General features: G+C 52.8%; 1 protein-coding gene across 7 annotated transcripts in view; it reads left to right on the top strand.

The window, feature by feature from the left end:
* The first annotated feature begins 1,878 nt into the window (after positions 1 to 1,878).
* The window catches only part of Prrc2b (proline rich coiled-coil 2B), an 86,551-nt gene continuing 69,809 nt past the window's right edge, over positions 1,879 to 18,620 (top strand). For 6 of the 7 annotated variants that reach the window (XM_070014866.1, XM_070014871.1, XM_070014869.1 and 3 more), the window contains exon 1: positions 1,879 to 2,045. The gene's annotated coding sequence lies outside the window, so the exon portion shown is untranslated. The remainder of the gene's footprint in view (positions 2,046 to 18,620) is intronic. The other variant, XM_070014868.1, reaches the window with a different exon arrangement.

The following is an 18,620-nucleotide window of genomic DNA, read 5'->3' on the forward strand; positions in this document are numbered from 1 at the left end:
ACACACACTCACACACATACACACACACATGTTAGGATCCTATCTCAGGATCCTTGATTGAATCACATCTGCAAAGTCTTGTGCCATGCTCAGGTAAGTACCCAGACATGTTTGCAGGGAGTGGGGGTGCTACATAATTCTGCCTGGTTTGAAGTCTCCTTTTTTTTTTTTTTTCCTCTGCTAGGGGAAATTGTGTTGTCAGGCTCATGAGTATGGGGGAGGAGTTAATTGAGGGAGGTTACACCAATGATTTATGGGGAGTGTTTAGCACATAGTACATGCTCAGAAAACAAAATACATGGTCCCAGTTCATTCTGTCACTTGCATCAGTTGCTGTGGCTTTTTTTTTTTGTCCATCGTGGGGCTTGAACTCAGGGCCTGGGCGCTGTCCCTCAGCTCTTCAGCTCAAAGCTAGTGCTCAACCACTTGAGTCACAGTGCCACTTTCAGTTCATTGGAGATAAGAGTTTCAAGGACTTTCCTGCCTAGGCTGGCTTTGAACTGTGATCCTCAGATCTCAGCCTCCAGAGCAGCTAGGATTACAGGTGTGAGCCACCAGCCTCAGGCAGTCTTAAGACTGGGGAAGGTGAGATGGACATCTTTAAGATTTAATTTGTTTTTCTTGAACTTAGGGCCCAGGGCTGTCCCTGAACTTTTTTTACACAAGGCTAGTGCCCTACCACTTGAGTCATAAGTCCACTTGTGGCTTTTTTGGTGCTGGGTTGGAGATGAGTCTCACGGACCTTGAACCGCAGTCCTCAGATCTCAGCCTCCTGAGTAACCAGGATTACAGGTGGGTGCCACTGGCGCCCAACCAAGTTAGTTATTTTAAAGAGAGGATAACAATGGACAAATTGTAGGAAGATTGGGAAATGTAAAGACGGTTTATAAATTAGCCAGAATCTCAGCACGGGGGGGGGGGGGGGGGGGTGTGTGTGGGAGCAGGCTGAGGACTGAGCTGTTCCACCCCGGGGCCTAGGCCATCATCAGTCCTCTCAGATCCTTTTTTTTTTTTTTTTGGCCAGTCCTGGGGCTTGAACTCTGGTCCTGGGCGCTGTCCCTGAGCTTCTTTTGCTCAAGGGTAGCACTCTACACCACTTGAACCACAGCCTTATTTCCAGCGTTTTCTGTGTATGTGGTGCTGAGGAATCGAACCCGGGGCTGTAAGCATGCTAGGCAAGCGCTCTCCCACGGAGCCACCCACCCCTGACCTGCGCGCCGGGCGGGGCGAACCGAGCGGGGCCGAGCAACGCGGGGCGGGCGGCGGGTGCGGAGCTTCCCGGGGCCCAGCCGCTTCTGGGTTTAAATGTTGTCTTTGTGTCTGGAATTGTTTTCTAATTGCCAGGTATCTAGAATACAGCAAGACCCCCGCCCCCACCGGTCCCCCCTCCTCCCCCCCCCCCCCGCGCCCTGCAGAGCTTTTGTTTTCCCGCCAACACGCCGCAGACCCGCCCCGCCCCGGGGGGGCCGCGGCCCAGGTCTCGGACCCGGGGTGCCGCGTCCCCGTCGGGCGACAACCTTGCGGCGCCTCAGAACAATGTATCTCCGCGGCTTCCTTCCCCTCCCCGCCGCCGCCGCCGCCGCCGCCGCGGGCTCCGCGCAGGCCGCCGCCGCCGCCGCCGCCGGGCGCGCGCGCGCGGGGAGGGGTCCGCGCCCTCCCCGCCCCTCCCCCTCCTTCCGGGCCCCTCCCGGCCCGGGACCCCCGCGGGCCGGCGCGGCAGGGGGCGCTGCGCGGGGCGACGCTGCGCGGGCGCGGGCGGGGGCGGCGCGGAGGCGGCGGGGGGCGGGGAGCCGCGCGGGCGGAGGCGGCGGCGGCGGGGCGGCGGCGACGAGACACAGCGCGGCGGCTCCTGAGAGCGAGCGAGCGAGCGGGCGAGGAGAGCGAGGGGAGCGAGGCGAGCGAGCGGGAGGTGGAGGAGGAGGAGGAGGAGGAGGAGGCCGCGAGCGCCGCGCCCCGCGCCATCCGCCGCCATCCGCCGCCCCCGCGTCCCGGCCGCCGCCCGACCGCCATCGCCCGGCCCCGAGGCGCGCGCGGAAGCAGACCAGGTGGGCCGGGGCCGGGCGCGGGGCGCGGGGCGCGGGGCCGGGCGCGGGGCGGCGGGGCTTTGTCTCCGCGGCCGCCCCGACCTTTGTCCGCGGGCGCGGCGGCCGGGCCGGGCCGGGCTCGCCATTGTTGTGGCGGCGGCGGCGGCGCGGCCTGGGCGCGCGCGGCGGGCGGCGGCGGCCCCGGGGCCGGGCGGGGCGCGAGCCGCGGGCCGAGGGACCCCCGCGCGCCCCCCACCCCCCACCGCGCCCACTTTCCGGGGCGGGGACCCCGAGTGGGCGGAGGGGGGGGGCGCAGCGCAGGCCCCGAGGCTGCCCCGCGGTGGAGGCCCGCGGCCGGAGGCCCGCACCGCCTCGGCCGGGGGCGGGCTGGGAATGCGGGAACGGGGGGCTCGTTTTCCGAACCCTTAATCCTCCGCCGAAGATGTTTAATCATAAACAGGATGTCGCTGCTCAGGCTGCCAGATGCCCCCCTCCCCCTCTCCTTTTCCTTTCTCCCTCTCCCTCCCCCCGGCTAAGAAATACAGCCCTGTTGGAATGGTGGTGGGCTTCTCGTGGTTTGCCCCAAGGAGACGGGAAGCTTGCTCGCGTTCCCCCGGTTTCTTCCCCTTCTAAACACGGAGGGACGTCAGGCCCAGCTTTAGGCAGAATAGGCGGTTTTACCCTCTCCCCCGAGGCCACGGAGCTTGGAGGCGGCGGCAGGGGCGCCGCGGCTCGGCGCAGGGTGTCCTTTGCTCAATGGCTGCCTGGGCGAAGCCTTCCTGAGCCTTTTGTACGGTGAGACTTTCCCCGTGAGTTCCCCCTCCCCCTCATTTCTTGAAGGCTCAGTGTGGGTTTTTGATGAACATCCACTTCGGGCTTATCTGGGGAGCCCTTAGTCTGAAGTCTGGGCAGGGTTTCTCCTCTGTGCCCCGGTGGCACTGGAGGGCCTGGCTCTCTGCTTGCTCCTCTCACCTCTCAATCCAGCATGATCTGGGTCTGTCTTGTGTCTTATTAAAGACAGTCATTGCAGCCTCCTCCGAGTAGAATTGAGAAGTTGGAACGGGGCCTAGCCGGGAGAGCGCGCGCGAGTGAGCCAGGCATGCCGTTGGTGCTCTGTAGTTGCTACTCTTGCGGTTGTTTTGTAATTGCTGTTGAGTCTCAGGATGCAGGCTTGGCAGCTTGTGCCATCTTAGAAGAGAGCCATGCTCCCTCGTGCCACAGGTGCTTGCTTGAGGCACCCATAGGGAGAAGGAGTTCCAGGTAACAGCACTGTTGGGCCCTCCCTCCAGTCAGTGTCTCCATGCCCTTGTTGATCTAATAGGTCCTGGCCGGCGGGTGCTTGCAGCCTACAGCTTGGTTTCTGTCAGTCGGGGTGGAATGGTCTTAACCAGGATCCAGGGAGCCTCTGATTCCCTTTGGGACCCACAAATGATTATTTAGGGAATACGGGCTAGTGCTGGCAGAAGTGTCTCGTGGAGCCAGCCATCTGTACTCTGGGTTACTTCTTGCAAAGGTCCCCCAATCTATAAAAGGCAATCATGCTGGGAGCTGGTGGCTCTCATCTGTAATCCTACCTACTCAGAAGGCTGAGATTTGAGGATCATGGTTCAAAGCAGGGAAAGTCCATGAGACTTTTTTTTTTTTTGTCTGTTGTGGGGCCTGAATTCTGGGCCTGGGTCCTGTCCCTCAGCTCTTCAGCTCAAGGCTAGCACTCTACCACTTGAGCCATAGCACCACTTCCAGCTTTTTCTGCTATGTGGTGCTGAGGAATTGAACCCAGGGCCTCATGCATGCAAGGCAAGCACTCTACTACTGAACCACCTTCCCAGCCCTCCATGAGATTATCCACCAAAAATCCAAAAGTGGAGCTGTGGCTCAAGTGGTAGAGCACTGCCAGCCTTGAGCAGGAAAGCTGAAGGGTAGTTCCCAAGCTCTTGAGTTCAAGCCCTAGTAAGAATGTGTGTATGCACGTGCACGCACGTGCGTGCATACACACACATACTCACAAATGGGAATCACTCTGGCAGCCATGGGTACGTGGGATCTCTTGGGAGATGTAAACATGCTTTGCATGTTTACAATGTAAACGAATGTCTGTTGCTTTGTTGTCTTTTTGTAGTTCTGGGTTCTTTTCTCTTCTGACCCATTTGTCCTAGTTTGTGGAACTCCGATCTCCCTGGTCAGAATTCTGTGTTAATGTTTTGATACCCTGATTATCATCCCACTGCCTGGAAACAGCCCAAAGGGAGCAGGGCCAAATACTAAAGAAGCAGGGTAGGACCTGAACTGATAAGGGGGGGCGCTGGTCCTGGTCTCAGGCCTCTTGGACAAGCCTGAGCACTTGCTGGTTAACAGTCCTGGAGATCCTCTGCTTGGGTGGGCTCACAGAGCCTCTGCCATCTGGAGGATCCATCCGTTCATTTGGACATTCTCACAACCCTCTTGGTGTTCTTTCAAAAAAAAAGTTCAGTGGCTCCCTCCAGGCTTCCCTGCTGTGGGACTTGAGATGCCTTGGCAGGGTCAAATCATTCTTTCTCTGCCTCTCTTCCTCAATGAGGCCAGTCCTTCCCATCTGACCTCACTGGGTCCGGTCTGGCTCTGGTCTGTCTGTGGCTGGCACTGGCAGTTTGCAGGAGGTAATTTACCCCTCCCACAGCTTCATCCCTTAGGCCGGCTGCTTGGTCCCCTGTGGGGCCTGCCCTTGGGTCCTCCCCTCCATCAGGCCTAGGTGGGTAAAGAGAAAGCCTGGGAGGGGAGAGCCTGCAAAGCTGGGGAGAGTGGAATTTCAGGAATGGCAGGTTGGAACTGGTTCCTGCAAGGTCTGCTTGCCTGAGGCTTGGCTCTGGGATTTCTGTTGTCTTTGCTGTGGTCTCCTCGTCCACCTCCATCTCCATTTGAATTTCAGGTCTCTTTTTTTTCCTGAAGGGTTATTTTATTGTACTTTGAAGTTCCCCCCTCCCCCTCTTGCTTTGCACAAAGTACTGACTCACGTTGCTAATGGCTGTACGTTGGATCTGTGTCTCATTATTCTCCCGTTTAACATGGATTTTTTTTTTTTTGCATTTGGTTTCTATTTCAAACCAGAATAGGCCAGAAGTACCAGTGGATGTATTTCTAAATTACTGTTTGGTAGATGGATCTTGTCCTAGGCAGTCTGGGTCCTAGAGCAGTGAACTTCCATTTACAAAACTGTTGAGCTCTGCATGTTGAATCTCTTGTTTTTGACCCATTTATTTTTGTGTAAAAAGACAAGGCTGGCTAGACTATCCTTTAAAATCATAGCTTAGGCTGGGAAAGTGGCTTAGTGGTAGAGTGCTTGCCTAGCATATGTGAAGCCCTGGGTTCAATTCCTCAGTACCACATAAACAGAAAAAGCCAGAAATGGCACTGTGGCTCAAGTGGTAGAGTGCTAGCCTTGAGCAAAAGAAGCTTATTGGCAGGCAGTGCTCAGGCCCGAAATTCAAGCCACATGACTTGCCAAAAAAAAAAAACTACCTACCTACCTACCTACCTACCTACCTACCTACCTACCTACCTACCTACCCAGGTACCTATGTACCTGGAGCTCTTCAGCTCTAGGCTAGTGCTCTACCACTTGAGCCACAGCACCACTTCCGGCTTTTTTCTTTTTGCTTATGTGGTGCTGAGGAATCGAACCCAGGGCCTCAGGCATGCAAGGCAAGTGCTCTACCACTGAGCCACCTTCCCAGCTCTTGATTGGCTTTTTCTTTTCTTTCTTTTTTTTGTGCCTCATGCTCTTTGCTTAGCTTTTTTTTTTTTTTTTTTTTTTTGGTCAGTCGTGGGTCTTGAACTCTGGGCCTGGGCACTGTCCCTTAACTCTTCAGCTCAAGGCTAGTGCTCTGTCACTTGAGCCACAGTACCACTTTCAGCTTTTTTCTGCTTATGTGCGGCTAAGGAGTCGAATCCAGGGCCTCATGCATGTGAGGCAAGCACTCTACCACTAAGCCACCTTCCCAGCCTTTTGCTTAGCTTTTTTTTTGCTCAAAGTTGGTGCTTTACCACTTGAGCCACACTACTACTTCCAGGTTTTATCTGGTTAGTTGGAGATAAGACCCTGATCACCTTTTTTGTCCAGGCTAGATTGGTGGCTTAATCCTCGGATCCAGTCTCTTGTGTAGCCAGGATTACAGGTGTGAACCACTTGCACCAGATTTGATGATGATGATGATTTAAGATTTGGGGTTGGTTCATCTCTATCTTTGGGTCCTCCATGTAGATGGATGAGGAAACAGACATAGCCTGTGGTGTTAGAGGTGGGACACAACCAGCTTTCTGGGGAGTAAGGTTGTTTACCAGAGCATTTAGGTTCACAGGTGCCCTTTGGATGGGGCCCTCTCACCTGGGAGCCAGTGGCCCTGGGCCTTGGCCATTGGTGATGCCACTGTTTACGCCTGTGGGTGGCATGTGGGAAATCTCTGCACTGGGAGGCGGTTTGCCTTGGTGACTGGAGCCAGGCATCTTGGTTCTCTGTGCTCAGGCGTGCGTGTTGATTTTACCTGGGACTAGAGACACACTCCCCAGAGTTGAGGGCTGCGGCCGCATGGCGCCTCCAGGCTGCTTGTGATGGGTCTGGATGGTACAGTTTCATGGGCAGCAGGATGCGTGTGTTACAACATGAAGTCCTTCCTGCTCAAGTTGCCAGCCATATTCCCCCATGTCTTCAGTTATTGCCTGTACTTCTGACCTGCTCTCTGTAGCTGGTTTTGTAGCTCCAGCCCTCTCCTCTGTTCAGCCCTTTGCAAACCTGCGGCCTTTTCTTTGTATGGCAGAAGCAGGGCTGTTGCATTTTCAGTTTACTTGTCCTGCAGAAACTCCTTCTGCAGCTCTTGTTGCTTACTAGCCATTGTGCAAAACCTTCAAAAATATATTGGAATGATGTAGGAGCCAAAGCACCAGTGCTTCTCAGCTGTAATCCCAATCCTAGTTACTCAAGGAGGCTAAGAGTGAGAGCTGAGGATCTTGGTTTGAAGCCAAGCCAGAGCAGGAAAGTTCATGAGACTTTTTTTTTTTTTTTTTTGGCTGATCCTGGGACTTGAACTGTGGGCCTGGGTGCTGTCCCTGAGCCTATTTGTGTTCAAGGCTAGCATTCTACCACTTGAGCCACAGCACCAATTCTGGCTTTTTCTGAGTAGTTTTTTGGAGATAAAGAACCTCATAGACTTTCCTGCATAGGCTGGCTTTGAACAAAGCCATCCTCAGATCTCAGCCTCCTGAGTAGCTAGGATTACAGGCGTGAACCACTGTTGAGTCAGCTCATGAGGTTTTTATCTCCAGTTAACCATCAAAAAGCCAGGAGTGAGGGGGCTGGGAAGGCTGCTCAGTGGTAGAGCGCTTGCCTTGCATGCATGAGGCCCTGGGTTCGATTCCTCAGCACCACATAAGCAAAAAGAAAAAAGACGGCGGTAGCGCTATGGCTCAAGTGGTAGAGCACTAGCCTTGAGCTGAAGAGCTGAGGGACAGCACCCAGGCCCACAGTTCAGGCCCCACAACTGGACCCCCCCCAAAAAAAAAAAAGGCAGGAGTAGAGGTGGGGCTCAAGTGGTAGAGTGCCAACCTTGAGTGAAAAAGCTAAAGGACAGCACCCAGGCCCTTAATTCAAGACCTAGTATTTGCACATGACACAAAATAGTAATGTTGGCAATATATGAAAGTAACCTCATCATCTAGAAATAATGTACAAGAGTTGTTGGTAGTGTTTCTTTCCTCTGATTTTGAGTATATCTTCAACATTGGAACAATTCTAAATACATTATATATACAGTAGTTTACTTTTTTTGTTGTTGATCCTGGGGCTTGAACTCAGAGTCTGGGCGCTGTCCCTCAGCTCTTCACCTCAAGGCTAGCGCTCAACTACTTGAGCCACAGCACCACTTCTGGCTTTTTCTGCTTATGTGGTGCTGAGGAATTGAATCCAGGGCCTCATGCAAGCAAGATAAGGACCGTACTACTGAGCCACCTTCCCAGCCCTGCCACTTTCAGCCTTTTTGGGATAAGCATCTCACAGACTTTCCTGCCTCAGCTGGCTTCGAACTGTGATCCTCTGATCTCAGTCTCTTGAGTAGCTAGGATTACAGATGGGAGCCACTCAGGCCTGGCTTGGTAGTTCATTTTTTGCTCTTAATCTGTAGTGAGTCTGTCTTTTCTGTGTGTCATGACCTCTGCCGCATGCAGGTGGTCTTTGTGGTTCTCCTGTCAGCAGAGTGAGGTTGGTGTGTGGCACTGGCTGCTTCTCCCCAGGGCAGACGGGCAGGCTGGGGCTGCATGCTTCTCAGGGCACAAAACCAGTTTTCTCCCCTGCCTCTGCCACCTACTTTTCCATTTTTGAGCCCTAGGTGGCTTCTGTCGTGTGCCACAGGTTCTGGGTGACTTAGTCCTGGTGAAACCCTTCGATGAGTGCCTCTTAGGGGTCTTCCCTTTTGTTGATTGGGTTGAATCTGGACAGTTGCCTGTGCTAAACATTAATTATTCTGCAGACAGGTGCATACCCAGAAGGCAAGAGGTGCTGGGGAGCCCCGAATGCAGACATCATTCTCTGCTTTCTTCCCTCTGTTTTTTTTTTTTTTTTTTAGTTGGTTGTGGGGCTTGACCTCAGGGCCTGAGAGCTGTCACTGAGCTTTATTGGTCAAGGCGAGTGCTCTGCCACTTTGAGCCACAGCACCAACTTTCTGGTTGGAGATAGGAGTCTCTGACTTTGCTGTCCTGACTGGCTTTCAACCATGATCCTCAGATCTCACCATCCTCTGATTAACTAGGCTTACAGGTCTGAGCCAGTGGTGCCTGGCTCTCTTTCCCCCTCCCCTCCCCTCCTCTCTACTTTTTTTATTTTGATGGTCATGGGGCTTGAACTCTGGGCCTGGGCGCTGTCCCTCAGCTCTACCACTTGAGCCACAGCACCACTTGTGGCTTTTTTCTGCTTATGTGGTGCTGAGGACTCAAACCCAGGGCCTTAGGCCTGTGAGGCAAGCACTCTACCACTGAGGAGTCAACTTCCCAGCTCCTCCTCTGTACCCGTTGAGACAGGGTCTTTCTGCAGAGTCCAGGCAGGCCTTGAGCCCTGGACCCTTCTTCCTCAGCCTCCCAAGTGCTATAGGATCACTGCCACACTCAGCTTGTGCTTTTTTTCTTTGCTTCGTTTTCCAGGCTATTACTCCTTACATATATAAGGAATAATTAGTTGCCATATGTACCAAATGTATTTACTTTGTTTATTCTCTCACACCTTCAGGTAAATATGGTGTATTTTTGTGTTGTCACTGGTGGCTCAGACTTACAATTCTAGCTACTCACAAGGCTATGATCTGAGAATTGCTTTATGAGCTAGCCTGAACAGACAAATCTAAGAGACCCTTATCTCTAAAATCCAGAAAACCAGAAGTGGAGGTGTGGCTCAAGTGGTAGAGTGCCAACCATGAACACAAGACTGGGAATTCAAGCCCCATCCAGTACTGACACATACAACTTCTTTTTTTTTAATGGGCCTTGAGTTTGCTAGGCAGGCTCTCTACCACTTGAACCAAGTCCCCAGCTCTAAAATCTTTTTGTTTTCTGGTTGGTCATGGGGCTTGAACTCTGGGCCTGGGTGCTATCCCTCAGCTCTTCAGTTCAATGCTAGCACTTTACCACTTGAGCCACAGCACCACTTCAGGTTTTCTGGTGGTTTATTGGAGAGAAGAGTCTCTCATGGACTTTCCTGCCTGGGTTGGCTTTGAACCGTAATCTTCAGAATTCAGCCTCCTGAGTAGGATTACAGGCATGAGCCACTGGTGCCCAGCTTCAAATCACTTTTTAGAGCTGTTTTTATTTGTGGGATTGTGTCATCCCCCGGCCCAGTGGGTGAGCGGCGAGTGGAAGCTGAACCTTTGGCTTGCCAGGCCTCCTCGTGCGCCCTGGGCACCAGGGTGCCGTGGGTGGTGTGTGCTGTGTTGGGAAGGGACTCTCGGGAGCCCACCCGAATCAAGGCCAGCTCAGCCTGCCAAGTTGGAAGGCATTTGGAACGTGGCGCAGACTTAAAATAAAGCATCGTATGCAGAGGCCTGGGATATTAGAGCTGGGTTTCTAAATTGGAATCAGACAAGGGGCCCTGAAGAGAGCTCCCGGCCAGCCTGCTTCCCCAGCTCAGTGGCTCTTTTCAAACTCACTGTCCTTGTGCTGGGGCTCCGGAAAGCTGGCCCTTCTTGGAGCTGTCTATCTGCAGAATGATGGGGGTGGTTTGCTGCAGGACCCACTGGAAAAAGGGGGTCATCTCCAGCCCTCTTTCCGTGGTTCCTTTGTGTCTGCCAGAGTTTTTTTTTCCGGCAGGTGGGCAGGTGTTGTTTACACAGGCCCAGGGCTTAAAGAACAGCTCTGTTCCAGGCTGGACAGAAAACAGCCTGTCTGGGAGGGGCAGAGTCGCTCCTGCAGAGCTGACCTGTCTTTGGGACTGAATGAGCTCAGTGTTCCCAAATCCCTGGGGAGAGCAGACAGTGTTCAGAAATATAGAGTGAAATGTTCTGGTATTTGTTTTCATGATAAAAAAAATTAATTACATGTGGACTGGGACACAGTGGCTCATGCTTGTAATCTCAGCTGCTCTGGTTGTAGAGAACAGGAGGATGGTTCGAGACCAGCTTGGACAAAAAGTCACAGACTCCTCTTAACAGATGAGCTAGGTGTGGTGAGGTATACCTGTGATCCCAGCTACTTGAGAGGCACAGATAACATCACAGTCCCAAACTGGCTCAGGCAAAAAGCAAGACCCCCATTAAAAAAAAAAAAAAACAACAGAAAACAATAAAAAGCAAAAAGGGCTGCAGATGTTGCTCAAGTGTCTGTCTGCCTGGAATGCTCAAGAGCCTGAGCTCAGATGCCAGTACCACGAAAAAAACCCCAAGAGAGCCAGGTGCTGGTGGCTCATGCCAGTAATCCTAGCTTCTCAGGAGGCTGAGATCTGAGAATCACAATTCAAAGCTGGTTGGGCAAGAAAATCTGTGAGACACTATAATCATGAAAAAAGCCAAAGAGAAGCTATGGCTCAAGTGGCAAAACTCTAGCCTTGAGCAAAAAAATTCAGGGATGGCACCAGTGCCCCTGAATTCAAGCCCCAGGAATGGCATTAGAGAAAAAAATGAGACACTTAATGAAATGAGAGCTGTTTTTCTCAGCCTCCCGAGGCAGGTCATTGGGTTTCCTTTCCCTTCTCCAAACACATGTAAATATAGGCTTGTGGAGCAAGAGTTTCTTTCTTTTGCCTGTCCTGGGGCTTGAACACAGGGGCTGGGCGCTGTCTCTGAGCCTCTTTGCTCAAGGCTAGCACTCTACCACTTGAGCCACAGTGCCACTTCTGGCCTTTTCTGTTTATGTGCTGATGAGGAAGCGAACCCAGGGTCTCATGCATGCAAGGCAAAACATTCTACTGCTGAGCCACCTTCCCAGCCCCACTTCTGGCTTTTATTTTTATTTATTTATTTTTTGGGGGTCCGGTTGTGGGGCCTGAACTCTGGGCCTGGTCACTGTCCCTCAGCTCTTCAGCTCAAGGCTAGCACTCTACCACTTGAGCCACAGCGCCGCTTTCTGCTTTTTTATGTGGTGCTGAGGAATCGAACCCCGGGCCTCATGCATGCAAGGCAAGCTCTCCCACTGAGCCACCTTCCCAGCCCCCACCTCTGGCTTTTTTGAGTAGTTTATCGACCTTTTTGCCTGATCTGGCTTCAAACTGCGGTCCTCTGATCTCAGCCTCCTGAGTAGCTAGGATTACATGCATGAGCCACCAGCACCTGGCTCAAGAATTTCTTTTGCAAAACAAGAGAGAGTACTTGTGGTTCAAGGGTAAACTGTTGCCTCTCATTCGTGAGACCCTAGATTCCATCTCTAGCACTGGAAAAAAACAAGTTAAAGCCCTAAATGAGAGTATATTGTCACAGGAAATTTGCTTTTTCAAAGGTTCTCCTGGGCATTCCTATTAAGATAAACAGGTCTAACACACCATAGTTTTGGAACCAGGCTGACCTAGAATTCACGATCTTTCTGCCTTAGTTTCCTGAGTGCTGAGATTGTAAGCATACACCGCTGTGCCCAGTTTGGTACATTTTTTTTGGTTGTTGTTGTTGGTCATGGGGCTTGAACACTGGGCCTTGGCACTGTCCCTCAGCTCTTCAGCTCAAGGTGAGTGCTCTATCACTTGAGCCACAGCACCATTTCTAGTTTTCTGGTGGTTCATTGAGATAAGAGTCTCATGGACTTCACTGCCTGGGCTGGTTTTGAACTGTGATCCTCAGAGCTCAGCCTCCTGAGTAGCTAGGATTACAGGCGTGAGTCACTGGCGCCCTGCTTTGTACACTCCAGTGTTTTAAAAATAATGATTATTAGGTTTAAAAAAATACTCAAATGTATAAAGAAAACAAAAATAGCCTAGGTGTATTCCCAGTAGACATTAGAAAATGAGAGGTATAAAGGGTCTTCCTGTGAGGATTTTGATTCCTTCCACATAAAAAATGCATTTATACACATATAAATACTTATTTTATCATTTCAGACAGAGTTCTATCTCTAATAGCCTAGGCTGCTCTGAAATTTGTAATCTTCCAACCTCAGCCTTCTGAGTGCTGGGATTCCAGATGTGTCCCGCCACAGCTGGTTCTTATCCCCAAGCTGCTGTCCTTCCCCTGTGCCCTGCGGCAGCTTGCCAGTGGGACACTTCAGCCGGCTAACGACGTGTTTTCCCTCTTTTCTATTGGTGCACATGTTTAGGCTGTTGGTAATTTTAGAATATTGCATCGTTTTGGTGAACTGTGTCGTCTGTCTTCAAAAACACACAGTTTGTATGAAGCAGCCTGTGAAGGTGTCTGAGCTTGAAGGTTCTTCCACTTGGGGAGCATTTTGGAAAGAGTTTCGACTTCCTCTTTGGAGAACTACCATTATACATCATGGTGGGAGTGAGGCTTCTTGGCCATGGGGCGGGCCTTCAGCATGTCACAAAGTGCCACTCCACTCCCTGGGTCTGCTGTGTGGACGGCTTAGGGGCTGGAGCCATCGTGGGCATGGAGTTGGGTGACAGCCATTGTGATAGAGAGGGCACGGCCAGCCAGCGCCAAGCTTGCATAGATGTCTTCTTCCAGCTTTTATATGTTAGAAACAGGAGCAGAAAATTTAGAGCCCACCTTACTGCCTTTGGAGTGTTCCCATGGGTGCATGTTCTTCAGCCCTGTTGGTGTGTGTGGATGTGCGTTTGTGCGTTTAGAGACCTGCCCTCTTCATACCTCATGATGATTGCTGTGTTTTTTTTTTTTTTTTTTTTTTTTTTGTTTAGCCACTTGGCTTGGATTTAGGAGAGGTGGAGCATTTGGTGTGGGGCGGGGGGAGGGAAGGGGGGAAGAGGATGCTGTGGCCTTTAGTCAGAACAGCAGCGGGGCTGGGCAGGAGCAGGTGGAGAGGACAGCCCTGCACCCCGAGGATCGTGCTGCTTCGATCCCTGTGGGCTGTGACGTTGGGGCACCTCGCCTCCCTGTGCACCGACGCGGTAGACAGCGGAGCGTGGGGTGGGGAGGAAGGCCCTCTGTAGACAGCGGAGCGTGGGGTGGGGAGGAAGGCCCTCTGAGGGTCAGCTGTCTTCAAGTTCGGGCTCCTTTTGCCACACAGACGCTGAGTGACCAGTTGCTTCCTCTTTTCGAATCTGTGTTTTGTGCCTCTGGATGTGGTGCCAGCACTCTCAGAACTGGGATGGGTGAGGGTCTGCTGATGTGGCGCAAGCAAGCAGGCCCTTGGCAAAACAGTAGCTAATAGTGGCTCCTGAGCCCTGGGCTCAAGGAGGGCCTGGGGGTTTGGAGAGGCAGGCTATCCACCTGGGGCTCATTTGTTTACTAGGTGTTGGCGTTTCTAATTGTGTGTGCTGCATGCTCCAGATTCAGACCCGAATCACAGCCCTCGCCTCCAAAGCCCAGCCACCTTAACGTAAGGAAGGGTAAGGGTCTTCCTGTGGGCCAGCTGGGCATCATCCTCTCCACCTTACATACTCCCTCCAGCAAACAAGGGAGGGCTACCACCCAATACCAAGTGTCTTGTTCTTGGGACTGGAAGGTAAATATCTCGGGAGAAATGGAGGTAGGTGGGTAGCTTGTGGCTCCTCTGCAGATTAGCTGGCTGCAGCCCTGCTTCGGTCTGGTGGGCAGAAGCGCCCTTCCCACCACTGGCACCTTCCGTGGTCTGACTGGAACAACAAATAATCTTTCTCTTTGTCTGCCACATGCGAATGGAACCTGTCTCAGTGCTTTGCTGTACACACTGGCTGAATGCCGGGCCGTGTGTGGCACCGTGCAGGGCACCTGCTCCTGAATGGAGCCGGTTCTGGGTTGCTCAGTTGACTGCAATCTGACAAATAATGTTGAAAAAAAAAATCCCAGACTCAAAGCCCACAGGAGAAAAGCAGTCCTTCGGCCCTCCCTGCCCCACTGCTGTCTTCACAGTTGTTTATTTTAACACCCCGTGGGTCTTGCCATTGGTGTTTCTATAGAAACCTTCAGGTGGGTAGGAGAGCTTTGATGTGGCTCCCGGCGTTCATGCAGCCCTTCTCTGGGTTGGGGAGAAAAGTCCCTGCGTCCTTGGCACACTCTGGGAAAACCATAGTGTTATGTTGTTGACATTCATCCCAGGCAGAGAATAGGACTTTATTAATTGACGAGTGTTACTCTCCAGAGATCTCCAAGCTTAGGATTTGAGTGTTGACTTGGGAGTTGGGGATAGAATGGGTGGGCGTGTTCCAAGTGAGCTTGTAAGGGTGGAGGGCCAGCCCCGGGTTCTGACTTTTGGGTGGGACTGGGCTGCGTTCGTGGGGGGTGAGGTCTGTCTGTGGGCCAGCCTTTGTGACAGATGAATCTGGCCCTTATGTGTGGGTGCCCAGGCATATCACAGTCCTGGGTTTTCAGGCACAGAGAAGAAATGGTGGGTCCCCTAGTAGAGCTGTTACTGCTTTGTTGGGGGTCAACAAAGAGCTCTGTCTTTTGCTCCTCCTCACCCTTCAGTGTCTGGGTTTATTTAATTTGGGTTTGTGGGGACTGAACCACCCCTGTGTAAATAAGCCTGTTTCCCCCTTCCCCCTCCCCTCCCTTTTCTGGATCAGATGGTGTGGGGGAGCCAGGAAGGAGCCAGGTGACCTTGGCTTTGTTCCTTCACCTCTCTGAGGTGGGAGTGGCAACCGTCACCTCTGCCCTTGAAGGTGGCTGTGTGCTGAGAGCCAGCGTGGCCTGCCTCTGGAGGAGTTTGGTCCTGTTTGTCTCTTCTGCAGGGCCTCTGTTGCAGCAGGTTGAGAAGGGTGGGTGTTTGTTTTTTGAGATGCCCAGTGAAAAGCTGGGCTTATTGGTATCCTCAGGCATTAGAGCTGTCAATGCCTTCCTTGCCCTTCCTACTGCCTTTCAGTGCCTTGGACACACTAAAATGTGGTTTGCCTGGGCACAGTGGTATGCTGGTAATCTCAGTTTGCCAGTCAGAGATCAGGAAGGTTGCTGTTCAAGGCCAGACTAGGCAAGAAACTTAGAGACCACATCTCAACAAGAAAATGCTAAGCATAGTGGTACATACCTGTCATCCCAGCAATGCAAGAGGCCTCAGTAGGAGGATCGCAGGCCAGGCCTGCAAAATAAAGATGACTGTCTAAAACATAAAGCAAAAAGGGTCGGGGGAATGACTGGGTGTGTACATAGCAAGCATGAGGAAGGCCCCGAGCTCAAACCCCAGTACCAACCCTCAGAAAAAAAGGAAAAATGTGGTTCATAGAAATTGCAGGTGGCGGGGCTGGGAAGGTGGCTCAGTGGTAGAGCGCTTGCCTTGCATGCTTGAGGCCCTGGGTTCGATTCCTCAGCACCACATAAGCAAAAAGGAAAAAGCCGGCAGTGGCGCTGTGGCTCAAGTGGTAGAGCGCTAGCCTTGAGCTGAAGAGCTGAGGGACAGCGCCCAGGCCCAGAGTTCAGGCCCCATGACCGGACCCCTCCCCCCCCCCAAAAAAAAAGAAATTGCAGGTGCAGAAATACTGAGGGTGTGAGGATGCCTGGCTAGGGTGTTACTCCCACAGCTGGGGACGGCTCACTGTCCCAGTGAGGCAGCAGGAAGAACGGGCCAGGTCACTGATTTTTTTTTTTTTTTTTTTTTTGGGCCCTCAGCTCTTCAGCTCAAAGGTTAGCACTCGACCACTTAAACCACAGCACCACTTCTGGCTTTTTCTGCTATGTAGTGCTGAGGAATCGAACCCAGGGCCTCATGCATGCAAGGCAAACACTGCCACTGAGCCACATTCCCAGCCCTCAGGTCACTGATTTTCTTAGATGACTTGAGTACTAAGAGGTTACCCAGGTTGCAGGGGCACGGAGTGAGAATGAAGAAGTCAGGCTGGGCTGTGTGGCTCAATGGCAGAGTGCAGACACGCTAGATTCAACTCTTAAGAACTGCAACGAAATCCGAGGAGGCAGTCTGGGAGAAGTCTGGCTGGAGGTGGACTGCCTTGTTCATGTATTTGAGATGTTTCTCTGAATGTATCAGAAAATGTATCAGTTGTGACATTGGATACAAAGACAGATCGCTGTATCCTCCGTCATTTGGAGACACTGTTGGGCGTGGCAGGTGCTTGTGGGTGTGGTGGGTGGGGCGTGGCAAGGTGTGGGCGGGGCAGGCAAGAGGCCAGGCATACCGTGTGGGCCTGGCAGGCACCTGTGGGCGGGGCGTAGCGAGCTGTGGGCGAGGCATGCATGTGGGCTGGGCAGGCAAGAGCAGGCATGCTGTGTAGGCAGGGCAGGCATGTGGGTGTGGCAGGCACTTGTGGGCGGGACGTCCTGTGCTGATGTGCGTGTGTGGGCGGGACATCCCGTGCTGGTGGAGGTTCGTGGCCTCTGGCTGAGTTCACCCTCCCTTCTCCGGATGCCGGGGCCTGCTCAGTGCTGGGGATGGGAGGGGCCACTGTGTGTTTTGCGTGAAGTCAGCCAGTTGTGTGGAGTCTCGGATCAGGTGTCCCGCCTCTTGGAGCTGCCTGTGTGCCGCCCTGCTCTGGGTTCTGTTCTCCGGAAAACTGATGGTGCCGGGAGGCTCTGGGCCCTCGGCGCGCGGCCGAGCGCCCTCCCCCTAATTCTGTTGGCGGCCGAGGTCGCGGTGAAGTTCTGGAGTTGGCGGGGAGCAGTGTGGTGGGTGACCCGTGCTCCTTCCAAGCCTCGCTGGATGGCCGTGCGGTGGCGGCCGGCCCCGCCCGCCGCTGCGCTAGGGGTTGCGCGCGCCCCGCCGGCAGTGGGAAGCCCTGGGGGCTGGGGCCCCAGGGGTGTCGGGCCCCTGCCCGCCGGCGTTCCTGGGGCCCACAGTGGGACGGTCATGGAGGGGTTCCTCTAGTGCTCCAGTACCCTCACTTCCGGAGCCGATGCCCAGGGTGGATTGACCGTGCTTTAATTCAGGTTTTTCACTCTTTTTTTTGTTTTCTGTCGGTGGGGCTTGAGCTCAGGGTGTGGGCACTGCCCCTCATCTCTTCAGCTCAAGGCCAGCGCTCTACTGCCTGAGCCACAGCCACTGGTTTTCTGAATGGTTTATTGGAGATAAGAGTCTCATGGACTTTCCTGCCCAGGCTGGATTTGAACCGTGATCCTCAGATATCAGCCTCCTGAGTAGCTAGGATGACAGGCTTGAGCCACCAGCGCCCAGCTGCCTGGCAGGGTTTTTTGCTTTTCACTCGGTGATGGTGACTTTGGTCCAGCCACTTACCTCTACTGAGCCCTTGGAATACTCGTGCATTTCTGTCAGTGGCTTCTGTAGTTTATTTTATTTTATTTATTTATTTTTTGGGGGTCCGGTCATGGGGCCTGAACTCTGGGCCTGTGCGCTGTCCCTCAGCTCTTCAGTTCCAGGCGAGCACTCTACCACTTGAGCCACAGCACCACTTCTGGCATTTTTTTTTATTGCTTATGTGGTGCTGAGGAATCGAACACAGGGCCTCATGCATGCAAGGCAAGCGCTCTACCACTGAGCCAGCTTCCCAGCCCCTGGCTTCTGTATTTTATACCTTGATTCGAACAACCACTTTTTTTTCAGTTGAGTTACTTCCTGGGTAGTTGAGGCTGCTCTTGCACTGATCCTGAGTGATAAGCAGGTGTGTGCATGGTGCCTGGCTCCAAGAGCTTTTTTTTTTTTTGCCAGTCTTAGGGTTTGAACTCAGGCCTGGGCATGGTCCATGAGCTGCTGCTGCTTTTTTTTTTTTTTTTTTTTTTTTATTTTGTTCAAGGCTAGTGTTCTACCTCTTGAGCCACAGCACCACTTTTGGCTTTTTCTGTGTATGTGGTACTAAGGAATCCAACCCAGGATTTCATGCATGCTAGGCAAGCACTCTACCATTGAGCCATGTTCCCAGTCCCCAAGGACTTTTTTTAAACTTGATTTTATCTAAATTATTCATAAAGTTACTTTAGGCTTTCCTTCACTGGCCGCTCTGCCTGGCAATTTGAACTTCTCCTTTGATTCAAAAGTTTCTTAGAGGCTGTGAGTGGAGCTCAGGGGTAGCACACTTACCCAGTGTGTGAGGCTCTGGGGTCCATCACCAACATTTCCTGTCACTCCCCACAAAAAGTTTGTTTATGGAGT

This window comes from Dipodomys merriami, unplaced genomic scaffold, assembly GCF_024711535.1.
Source record: "Dipodomys merriami isolate MVZ:Mamm:240054 unplaced genomic scaffold, mDipMer1.0.p SCAF_11, whole genome shotgun sequence".
In the NCBI taxonomy this organism is placed as follows: domain Eukaryota; kingdom Metazoa; phylum Chordata; class Mammalia; order Rodentia; family Heteromyidae; genus Dipodomys; species Dipodomys merriami.